We start from the raw sequence: 12905 nt of genomic DNA, 5'->3' as shown, positions 1-12905 counted from the left end.
TAAAGGCAGGGAGGACAATTTCTACCTCTATTTGCACTGTTTCATTTGCACTGTCAACCATTTTGCACTGTATACTGCAGCTACTGTTCATATATTATATATATATATATATATATATATATATATATATATATATATATATATATATATATATATATATATATATATATATATATATATATATATATATATATATATATATATATATATATATATATATATATATATATATATACAGTTACTCGATGGCCGAAGGCCAGGGTACACCCTGGATGAGTCGCCAGCTCATCGTAGGACCTTACTGATGGCAGAGGCTGCCCCACAGGGTGCCAACTGCACATCAGGAGCAATTTTGGGGTTCAGTATCTGGCTCAAGGATACTTTGACATGTAGCTCAGTTCCACCCCAGGGAGCCGGGATTCGAACCAGCGACCTTCCAATCACTGGTCCACCAGCTCTATCTATCTATTACGTAGGCTATTGTGGTTTCTAGAGAAGGTGCGCTCGATTTGCTTACCCTGTTGTCCAGGAATTATATTAATCATTAATTAGTATTTCGTGCGCACATTATACCTACTTCGTGGCCACGAATTAGTATTTTGTGCGCACGTTATCCTTAGTTCGTGGCCACAAAATACTAAATTGTACCCACAATTTAGTATTTCGTGGCGACAAATTAGTATTTTATGGCCACAATTTAGTATTTTGTGGCCACGAAGTAGTATTTCATGCGCACGCTATAGCTATATTGTGGCCACAATTAAATATTTTTTTGACCAGGTCATGTATGGGGCTCCGTAAAGATGAACAACAAAATGAGAAATTGTACTTGTGACGTTATGTCAAGTTAGCATACTAACCAGCTAGCAGTGAAAACACCAACCCTCCCCCTGTCCTCTGAGCTCCCAGCCCAGGCAGAGTCAGCTAAGAGGGCTGTGGCTAACGGGGCTAGCTTGCTAACAGCAGCTACTGTTACCAGCAGTTAACAGTCACTCTGGTGATATGCCGATAACATGAATCGGACAGGTGGCCAACTCTCACGCATTACACCTTTTAATTATGATTTCTGAGGTCTGCTTCTTTGCAAAAAAAAACATTCACCTGACACATACAAGTCGTTTGGGAACTGCTCGGCTCTGTATTGAGGGGTAAATCTTAAGTTTCTGAGTTTTTTCGCCAACGAAGACGGAGCCGTGGGCAGCCGCTTCGCCATGCTTACAATTGTTTTGACCGGGAGAGGAGGCTTGTTGTGCCACCCAGTTTTGCTCCCCCCTAAAGTTTTCCCCAGACATACATTCCTCTTCCACAGGAAAACAGCATTTCAGTGAAATTATGTCAAATTCTGCGTTAAACAATAGATTCCGTTTTATTTGGCCAATTCCGCGATTCCGTCCGCGATTCCGTGATTGCGGAAATCATAGGGCCCTAAAATAATGTTGATGTTCAGCATATTAAAGGTTTATTTGCCCTAACTGGCTTCACAACACACAATGGTGATTCTGGAAAAACAGTAATTCAAAGCTGGCTTTGATGACATCACTTATTTAAAAAAAAAACTAAATGAAACAAGCAAATCACACATTCACTTACTTCATATATGTGTTTAGCTGGAAAGAAAGCAAAATGTGTAGATAAATAATTAGCTACTGTTCAACAACTAAAGATGGATCTAATGCTAATCCAATGTTTTTTGTGTTTGTTTGAGCTTAGACACAATTGAATTTCAATGTAGATGTAATATTTCTGCCAAAAGTATAAAACAAACGCCTCCTGAGGTGAAATGGGAAAAAGCACAAGCTCTTTGTAAGTTATGCTCAGCCATTTTTCACTGGCCTTAATGGCTATGAAACTAGCAAATTGTAGGTTTACAGTATACTTCTTACAAATTCAGTTCTGTGTATGCTGTGGGTCTGGGCTGTGCTGCTGTGGGTCTGGGCTTTGCTGTGCTGCTGCTACTCTCAGCAGTGCTGTATTTGAATTAACCAGATAACTTCAAAAACATATCATGTACATTTCAACTGTCCATAACAATCTAATTTCAACTGTCCATAACAATGTAATAACGATCTAAAATGAATGACATTGCTAATGCAAGCTTTACATTTCTGGGCTGTTCTGGGTCTGGGCTGTGCTGCTGCTTTGGGTCTGGGCTGTGCTGCTGCTGTTCTGGGTCTGGGCTGTCCAGCAACTCCAAATAATTCCCCTAATTCCAAATCTCTGCTCTCGTCATGTCCTCTGAACAGTAGTTCCTGCTTCCCACAGTGTCGACGAGCTGTTTCAGAATCGCCCTATTCTGTCTCACCAATGGGCAGAGATATGTGTTAGTAGAAACTGAATTTGAATTGCTTAACTTAAATAAATGCATTGAAAAACTGAATTTGAATCACATAATTTGAATTTGTATTGTTTAACTTGAATACTTGCATTGAAATCTTCAACTGAATCTGAATAGCATAATTTGAAATTGAATGTATTAGTTTGAAGCTGAATTCAATGAACTTGAAACTGAATGTAATATCATGAAATTGAATCAATTTGCTCCGAAACTATATTTGATCCTCACTGAAGATTCAACTGTATATACTCAGGGTTTCCACCAGTGTATTGCAAGCATCAGGTAATGTTTTTAAAGAAATGAAATGTTTTTATAACTAAAGTTACAGTGGGGTGGCTTGATTGGACCAAGCTGAGGACAGAAAGTCTAGAGATTTGAAAATATGACTATGTTAAGTGTTGTCATAAAAAAGTAATTTATTCAACACATTTTAACAACAAAATAAAATAAATTATATCAAAGTTTTTGTCTTAACTGGTTGAAAAGCTCTGAGACACCATTACTGCTCCTTTGAATAAACTGCAGCTCATCATCATGTCACTACAATCAGCAAAATGTATCTACACAAAATTCAGGAACTCTGCTTTGCCCGAAGGACTGCATAACTTATTTTTATCGCAAAATGTGGCTCATAACATACATGTAACATTCCAACTACATTCAGTTTATACTGCTCATCCAGCTCTGTCCGATCATCAGCACACCTCTGTTCGCCCTGACCCTGACACTGAATGCAACACGCCGTTCCCTCACTCTCGCTCGCTCACTTCGCTAGCTTACTGTTAGCCGTTAGCCTGCACACTGCAGCTAAAACACTGCCAGTGCTTCAAATTGTGAAGACTGCTCTTCAACACAAATGCTACAGCTTTCAAACTATTACATTGATGTTTCCAACCGGGCCGCCCCACGTTTAAACTGTAGTTTAAAAAAACATTTTGAAATCACCAATTAGGGTGGCCATTTCCTTTACATCAAAAAGGAGGACACTTTGCATCCACGGGGACACGCAAGCAGATATTTGTTTGGTATGATCCGGTTTTAAATTTTAATATGTTTGTCCACCAGATTACATAAAGATGCATACACATACCACATAGCTAATAATAAATATACAAGATACAGCTAATGACAACGTGCCCTTCCAATTCAGATTACATAGGTCTAATAAACATCATACAGAAACTGTTCTCTCTGTGTTTATCCGGACAGATAAAGGGTAAAAAATACAACACCTTCTGTTTCAGATGTATAGGTTTTACATATCTGAGTTCATATGTGACTGTGAGTCCTCAAGGTTGCTTCACAGAGGCTGGTCAGAGGCAAGTCAGAAGCTGGACAGAGGCTGGTTGAGGCAGGCCACATAAGGCCTCAGCATGGTGGACCTGTGGCAACGAAACACAAGAGAAATCACACTGAAACAAGTTGACATGATGAAACACATAGCCTTTCCTTATCCATATTGCTAATTAACATGAACAGGACAGAGTTGTACGACATTCTCGCCTGGAGTTCAGGCAGCTGGTCACAGGCTGGGCAGAGGCTAGTAGAGAATCTGATGGTAGAAGGGAGGTCTGGCCTCTTGGGACTGACACACAGTCTATTTGTGATATGTCAGCCCTTTCCTGGCTGCTTCCAAGTGTTTCTTGTTCGCAAGGAATTTCTTGTATATCTCTGTGCCCTTGTCTGTGAAATGATGCAAATCTGCAGCTCTGCTTTGACACTGTCCACTTCCAGTCGATTTCTCTCATTTCTCCAGGCTGTGGTCATCATTGAAAATACACACTCTGTATGTGCATTGCTACATGGGATGGAGAAGATGTAGGCACTGACCTTCCTCGGATTCTCAGGTGGGACATCTGCTCTGGAAAATAGTTTCAGATACCGCTCCTCACTGTGGAAACCTTCCATTTCTGGAGAACTGAGTGCAGCTAACACCACGCCATATTCCTCATAGAGTTCATCTAGATCAACGTCTTTCAGATTGCAGGCCTGGACAGCATCAGAGTATTCTTCAAAAGACACAGTACTGGTCAGGCTAAGTTTTGACACTTTACTATGAAAGCTGTTCTCAAAGAAGTCATATCTTTCACTCACATATTTCTTGGCTCTTTTATAGAATGCAAGGAAATCAGCCACACTTCCCAGCCTGATGAGGAGTCAGCTGCTTCAGTTTGTTGTTCACAGCAAAGCCAAAGAAGTTATCCTTAAGGATAACCTCCTTGGCTTTCTCTCCAGTTTTCCTTTCAGTTCAGTCATTACCAAAAAGGAAGTGATGCTGAATGACTTGGCTTCAAGTGATTCAATGCAGTCGGAAAACACTTAAAGAACGTGACTGAGAAAAAGAAAATCAACCTCGGCAACTTCAGTCCCTTCCTCTCTGAAGAATTTCCACAAAACCTTGGGGCATTCCTCTTCACCCAGACTCTGGAAGTAGCTGGTCAGGGCTGTCCAGTACTTCAAGATTCTGTCCAGAGATGGCAGCAGACTTAACCATCTTGTGACAACGTGCCACAGCAGATTGCATTCCTCAACTTCAACAAACCCGCAGAACTCCTTCCGCTGTGCCGTTCTGCTAGCAGAGATGCTTAAATGGCTGTATACTTTCAGCACCACATTCTCAACGTCAACATCCAAGCTGCCTGCAGCATATCTTGTGGCATTGTGTAGGATATCATTGTGTAGGATATGGGCTAAACAGTTTGCAGCAAGCAAATCCTTTTGAGCCAGCTTCAGTTTCTGATAAACACTGTTGTGTTTTCCGTAGTTAACACTGGCATTGTCTGCTGCATATGCCGACATCTTTCCCAAATCTCGGCCTGGCATTTTAGTTTATCCAGCAGCTGATTTGTTATAGCTTCCAATGATTCATCACTGTCACTGTAAAAATCCAACAGCGCATGTTGTATGCCCTCTTCAAATTGGAAATATCGCAGTACAATAGGGAAACACTTGGTCGTACCTTTGTTTGATGCATCTGTTGCCACTGAGTAGTGCAGATCATTTTCTTTAATGTAGTCAACATGTGTCTGGACAGAGTAAGGCGCCAAGACATTTTCACACAAAGCTTTAGCTTTTGGTTTACCACAGGTCACTCCTTTTGCTATTGCGGAGTCATTGTAGATCTCTCGGTCCACTTTTGTTCCACAGTCTACACTCCTGCATGACTGGTGGTGTTTAACAGCATGATAAACTTTAGTAAGTTCTGCAGCAGCGATTTTGTCATCCTGAGGTGATGAACGTTCGTGAAAAAATTAACTAAGGGAAGAGGCACCTGCTGCACTCCGATTGTTAGCTCGATGCATGTCAGTGCTAGCATGTCTGCCGATAGCTGCTTTCCCTTTGCTACTTACATCTACGTCGCTTCGACACAATGTACAAAAAAAAATTAAACTTATCCTTCAGCTTAAGGCTGCGCCTGCAGCAGGACAGGGCATTTAAAAGCTGGACTGTTCAGAAACCCTGAGTAGCCTATTGAATTTAAATTGTTTTATGTTTCAATTTCATTGTAATTCAGCGCCTATCAAATTATGCTATTCAGATTCATTTCAATGCAGTGATTCAATTTGAGCAATTCAGATTCACATATAAATGATTCAAATTCAGTTTCTAGTGACACATATTTCTGCCCCTACTCACCTTCTCGTTGTGTGCAATGGTCTCTCTCCGCTGTTGCTCACTCAACTGCAGGTCGATACATGTCTCCAAATGTTTTCACAGAGACAGCGGCACGCAGGTGTCCGGGGGTGGACTGATGCTATATTGCTGCTTTGGTTAAGTAACTTAAAGCCCCTGTACAGACTTTTCATTTAGTGTTGATTTTGGCGGCCCCGGTGGACGAAAGCGGTGGTGTTTTGACGGAATGAAGACCGCATTTCCCATGAGCCCTAGCGCCCACTGTCGTGAAGACGTTTGTCTGGCCGGCGCGTGTAGATTTGTTTTGGAAACGTCGGGAAGAAGGAACTTGCTTTAAAAACTTCTTTTTTTTTAGCAGCTATCTACAGCGTGCATATGGATGAGGTAATGTGTCTATTTGTATTTCTATGTAATATAATCAGGGTTTTCCCTGCCATTATACGGCTTAGGCGCGGCGCCCAAGCGTTTTTGCCTCCCGCCTAAGCAGGGTTCTCCCCAGACGGTGGAACAGCGCGCTACGCCGCTATACCGCTAGGTCAGCACCGCTATACTCCGCGCGTGACGGTGACGAGCGTCCGTCCCCCGGCTGACGGAGATGGTGACCGTCTGTCCGGACTGACGCTGACGAGCGTGATCTAAGACGTTTGTTGTCGTTTTTACAAGTGTAGTATCAAGAGCTAATCTAGTGGTAATGTTAGCCAGCTTTGTTGTATAAAATTATAAATTGTATAAATTCATGTATTGCTGTAAACTACGTCCCGCAATACATTTCATAAATGAAATAAAATTTACATACCTGTCTAGGAGGAATCGGGCAAATTCTGGATCCGACTTGAATCCCTTCAAGCCCCGCAACTCCCTCCATCTCTCGAAGGAATCGCCAATGTTTATCCGTGTTTAGCCCTAGCTCGATCGGATGCCCTCTCGGCCTTTCGTTGGTCTTCGGTTTGAATTATTTTTCTTTTCATTGTCTCATTATCAGCCATGACAAAAGTTTTAGCTCGGTTAGCACTGGCTAGCGTAGCAACAAAACAGATATGCTGAGTGTCGTCAGTTCCGGTCTGACTGCCGTAAATCGTTTCGTCAGTGGTCCGACCCGACCAAGGCCTTTCAGAGGTATAGAATTAGACTACTTAGAAAAAGCGTATCTTCACAATGATGGGCTCATTTGCTGTTGTAGGTAACAGAGACACATCAGCAGAAACCAGAGACTTTTGCATATCCAGTTAAAAACTCTGTAGGGGCTTTAAATTGTTAAATCCGGTGCTGGACCAGGGCCCCTTGTCTGGATTTAAAAGCAAACAGTCCCAGCAGTAACGTCACAGCGTGTTGGTGCATTGGCTACCCGTTAGCCACTGATAGCGACTGTAGCTGCTAGCTTGAAAATGCCGCTGGTAGCTCTTGCTCGCTTGCACCAATCCTGGCAAGTCAGGTGATAGTCGACCTTTTTGGATAATTCCTAGTTTTACCTGAAAAGGCAACCTTGAAAAAGGAACATCCACAATATAAGCCACTCGGTATTCTTCAGCAGCTCCAGCCAGGGGCGTAGCCATCATTTCACAAGTGAGGGGGACAAATTATTCAGAGTTCTATTGAGTGATTTATTATCCTCTTGCATTCAATTGCACCTCTCCTTAGTGGCTAAAGAACCACATAACCACAAACAGCACAGCACCAGGGGACCGACTTCACGTCTTTAAAATGATATACTATCAAAAGCTAAAGTCAAAATCTAAAATCTAAAGCTGCCAAACTCTGGTTGAGTTGACACAGAATGACCCTCGAGCATCTACAGGGTGAGTAACCAGATAATTAAATGCCAAATGAAACTGAACACGAAAAGTTCTGTAAAACACCGTTCCTGTTTCAAATTATCAGCACCAAAATGGAATGGTAGTGACAAGGTAACAGGGTAATAAGCCACATAATTTAATTTAATGGCAAGCAACATTTTGAAATAGAATTAGGAATACAGTAGTAGTAGTGAAATTGTTGTAGAATTTAACCATAAAGTCCCTTTTATGCTATTGATATTTTCTCTCAGCCAGTTATAACAGAGACGTTCTAAGGATTATGGTCATAATTTCTCCTCACCTGCTGTGAAGACCCTCCCTGTTCATTCCTGCTGCTGCTGGCCTCTGGTCCACTTTCTCCTCCCTGACCCTGCTCTTTCTCTTGTATAAAGATTAAAACAATATGTGGAAAACAATAGTGAGCACAAGTTCTGTGCAGAAATTAAGGAGAAGTGGGTTTATTCAAGCTTTTTCGATTATTATTATTTTTTTATTTATATTATAAAGTGTTAAAATAAAATGTTTCATCATCAAATAAGTTATTTTTAATCGTTAATTTTCGTGTTCTGAGTTTTCTCTATTAAAATCTTGTGTAAATATGCAATAATTACAGTTTACTATGTGCAACGATATGATTATTGATAAATGTATAGCCTAATTCAACTTGTTAAAATGTACATTTTGCTGTTATTTCGTTTTTTTTTTTAAATATCATGACACAATGAATGCATTCATCACTCAGTTGGGTATTTACTAGGGCTGGGCGATATATCGATATAAAACTTATATCGATATATTTTTGAAATGTGATATGGAATTAGACCATATCGCATACATCGATATAGTTCAAATTTGCGCTGTGATCCTTGCTCCGGGCAAACCGCTGACCCGGAGCTCTCTGCACTGCTCCCCCTGCCCCTCCTCCTTCATGCACAGAGAGGGGAGGGGCTGGAACGGACACTCCGGCACTCTTCAACAAACACTTTGGTGGCCGCCGTTGCCCCTCACTTTGGCCTTGATACCCGTGAAAAAATATCATCGCACGGCCACCGGTCAGCGTAGCGGGCTTGCCCTGAATTACAGCCACCTGAGTGCACAGTAGTCACTCACAGTAACTTCAGTGAGTCCGCGGTTCGCGCAGGTGGGTTCTCATCATCACGATGATCTCACGTGAAAGCCTCTCAAACAGCAGCAGCGTCTCAAAACAGAAGAACGAAACTTACAGCACAGCGAGCGAGCGCAGCCGGTTTTGACATGATACGTAACTGACGTATGTGGTAGGATTTAGTCCGGTAAAGTTGGAAATATATTCACAGATTCGAACTTCCCGGATCAATAACTCATAAGTGAAACCTTGTTAAAACACAACTGACGGCTCTTTCCTACCGTAGTACGGTAGACAACGAGCTACAACCGTATGTTAATCAAAACGAGCGGCTGGACATTAACTCTGGTCTGTATGGTCAGCCAGCTGTGAGACGAGGGCGCAGGGACCGTCTACAAAGTGCAACACTGAAAAGAGAAACTACAAAAAATATTCAATAACTTCACTATTATTCAGAGTGTAGTGCCACCAAAATCATTCCACACATCAGTGGTCTCCTGCTGGTTATTCTACAATTTTTTTGTTTGGAAAAAATTTGCTTTGCCATAATTTTGGGGAATTTCTGTTTGGGAGAAATATTCAATAACACTCATATTCAGTAAGGTGTCACAAAACTCACCTCACTCTAACCCTACTTAAAAAAAAACTGTTCTGAATGTAACATTAGCTTGATATTGGTATTTAAAAAATGTTTTAATACATAATCCCTCGCTCCGTGCCTCCAGGTTATCCGTTCACACTAGGACGGCTCACCAATAATGCGGCCCTGATACTACCTTCAGAGGTATGGAGGACCAAACCTGACATAAGTATAAATAAATAAATAAATAAATGAATGCATAAATAAATACATAAATAAATAAATAAATAAATAAATGCTGAAATAAATAAATAAATGTATAATTAAATAAATGCATAAATAAATGAATAAATAAATAAATGCTGAAATAAATGTATAAATAAATAAATAAAAGTATAAATAAAAGAATAAATGCTTTTTATTTATTTATACATTTCTGTTCACCTACATTTATTTATTTCTGTATTTCTGTATTTCTGTTCACCTACATATATTTATTTCTGTATTTCTGTGTCCATATGTAAATGAGGAGGTAGGAGGTCCTAACCTCAGTCAAGAGCATGATTGGTCAAATCGGAGAGCCAGACAAAAGCAAACGATTCCTGATCTCAAGCCTCCCTCTCTGTAACTTTGTAAACAGCTCCAGTTAGCTTAATGGCCTCGACCAGTGTGACAGGTTAACTGGCGTTCATTTTAACTTGCGAGGGTCCCAGATGTGCTGGTGGTGTGGTTTGAGAATCCTGTCTGGAGAGCCATGTCCGCTAACCAGGAAAAACGTTCTGCTCATCGCTCCAAGTCATGTATATGTGTATTCGTTTTGACGTGGCTTGAACGCTCCTATCCACACGGAGAAGCCGGGGCTGCGACTTGCAAACCACTGCTAGACGAGCGCTACAGAGCACAAATCGTCCAAAAGTGCATGTTGTTGGTCTCGTATCTTTGTCTTGAATCTCTGTACTCTTAAACAACTCATGTGTGGAACAGTATCAAGCATTTGTTCACGCCGAGCGGCTCGAGAGCGGCGTGGACACCGCTGTTAGCAGTTAGCTGCTAGTTAGCTTTTAGCTGCTCGCTGTAGCGCTAAGAGCGTAGCGTCCAGGTTAACGTGTTACCACCGAGAGTGAGATACATGTCTGGGCTTTCCTATGAACCATTGTCGCTACTGGTGTTTGTATCACAGGTTGATCTGGACGTCTCACGATTTGCCACAGCTGATTGACCTCACGCTGAGCTCGGGCTGGATGTCAACGTACTCTGCAGACTGTTTGACCAGCAGGCTGTATGACAGTGTACAGTTTTCACACTGACCTAGCTTCAGCTTAATAACGATGTATGCGGCTCGGAACGATGGCTTTAAGCGACCATTTGAACAGTGCGGAATGAAAAATACCCGATGGTAACCTGTGTCACAAGGTAGCCTGGACGCTGCGCTACAGCGAGCAGCTAACAGCTAACATAAGAGCTAAAAGGGGTCTCCACTCCGCTTTCGAGCCGCTCAGCGTGAACAAATGCCTCAGCCTGTTCCACCCATGAGTTATTTGAGAGTACAGACATTCACGACAAAGATATGAGACCGACAACATGCACTTTTGAACGATTTGTGCTCTGTAGCGCTCGTCTAGAATCCACATATACATGACTTGGAGCGATGAGCAGAATGTTTTTCCTGGTTAGCGGACATGGCTGAGGACCCCTCTCTCTCCAGACGGGATTCTCAAACCACACCACCAGCACACCTGGGACCCTCGCAAGTTAAAATGAACGCCAGTCAAATTCATAACTATACCAGAGCTACATGAACAAATGTCAACAACTGCAGCTAACAGTTAGCTGAGCGGGCTTGCTGGTAGCCAGCAACATTCCTGTACAGTGTACAGGAATCAGCGCTGCTAGCAAGGCAGAAGTAGTAGGCCCTCATCGAGCACACTCCTGTAACCAATCATGCTCTTGACTGAGGTTAGGACCTCCTACCTCCTCATTTACATATGGACACAGAAATACAGAAATAAATATATGTAGGTGAACAGAAATACAGAAATACAGAAATAAATAAATGTAGGTGAACAGAAATACAGAAATAAATAAATGTAGGTGAACAGAAATGTATAAGTAAATAAAAAGCATTTATTCTTTTATTTATACTTTTATTTATTTATTTATACATTTATTTCAGCATTTATTTATTTATTCATTTATTTATGCATGTATTTATTTATGCATTTATTTATTTATACATTTATTTCAGCATTTATGTATTTATTTATGTATTTATTTATGCATTTATCCATTTATTTATTTATTTATTTATTTATACTTATGTCAGGTTTGGTCCTCCTCCACACCTTAGTCTGACTAAAATCGGACCGGATCGGATTTCTCATAGTCGAATTACACCACGTTGATTATTCGATTGATAGTTGCATTACTCCTGCATGTATACGTTTCCAGCGGATCGGATCGGATTTTGCGTTTTGCGCAGGCGCAAGATTTTTCCCCGGGGCCGTGAGCCGGAAGTAGACGGACGGCGATGGCGGTTGGCTTTCCTCCGAAATCACCGCAAGAAAGAGCGCCAGAGTGCACCTAGTTTGTGTAATTATCATGTACACCATATACGAAGTGTATAAAGATGTAGCTTCGTCTCGCTCTTCGTACGCCATCTTTCTTGAATGCCGAGGCAGCTGGTGACGTCAAGAGGTCAGCCGGAGGTGCGCCGTTAACACTAGTTGAAATGGGTACAGCGCCACCTAGCGTACCGGGGTATGACATGCTTACGGCCAGTAATTCGATTTTCTCACTGGCATGTATACTCGGATAATTGCAGTTGTCCGATTGAGCAGCATAGTCGAACTATGGCTGTAATCTGACTAAGCTGTGCATGTAAACGCACTGACTGGCTCTCCTGCCCAGCAGAGGAACTGCACCATCTGTATTCACCACTTGGAACTCTAAGCAATATTGCTTGTGATTTCTTGGATTTCTTATTTTAATGTTGCATTTCCACATTGGTCTCAGCTTGCTTTTGTTGTACATAACTAGTACACTGTTAGTTTGTTCTAGCTTAATTTCTGGATTCAGCAGGTTAACAGGGATGATGTTGCAACTAGCACCACAGTCTATTTGGAATTTGACCATGTCTTTGCCTAGTAGCATGCCAGCATCGAGAAGCTGAGTGTCCTCTTTTCCAGTCTTTACTCTCTCTGGGTCCATATCTTTGCCTGAGTCTGTCTCCACTGCATCCACTATCTCAGTGTCTGTAATAGTGATACATGTTATGTCTTCATCATAATCATCACTGACATATTTTGTTGCTATGGTACTCACACTTTTCTTCCACCTTTGGTCCGGTTTAGCTTTACATTTGACTGCAAAGTGGTTCTCTCTGCCACAATTTGCGCACTTATTTCCAAACGCTGGACATTTCTGTTTATTTTTCTCATGTGTTTTCCCACATAATTTACC

The 12905-nt window shown here is 41.5% G+C and overlaps 1 long non-coding RNA gene across 1 annotated transcript; it reads right to left on the bottom strand.

Annotated features, from left to right (window-relative positions):
• Positions 1-1436: 1436 nt before the first annotated feature.
• Positions 1437-6231, bottom strand: LOC115584559 (uncharacterized). Its single transcript, XR_003984560.1, has 2 exons — positions 3568-6231; positions 1437-2293 (listed from the first exon to the last, which is right to left on the bottom strand). It is a non-coding gene; the product is annotated as an uncharacterized LOC115584559 (long non-coding RNA).
• Between the last annotated feature and the right edge of the window lie 6674 nt (positions 6232-12905).

This window comes from Sparus aurata, chromosome 7 (assembly GCF_900880675.1).
Source record: "Sparus aurata chromosome 7, fSpaAur1.1, whole genome shotgun sequence".
Taxonomy (NCBI): Eukaryota; Metazoa; Chordata; class Actinopteri; order Spariformes; family Sparidae; genus Sparus; species Sparus aurata.
The sequence above is the reverse complement of the archived record's forward strand: the minus strand, read 5'-3'. Positions and strand labels throughout refer to the sequence as shown.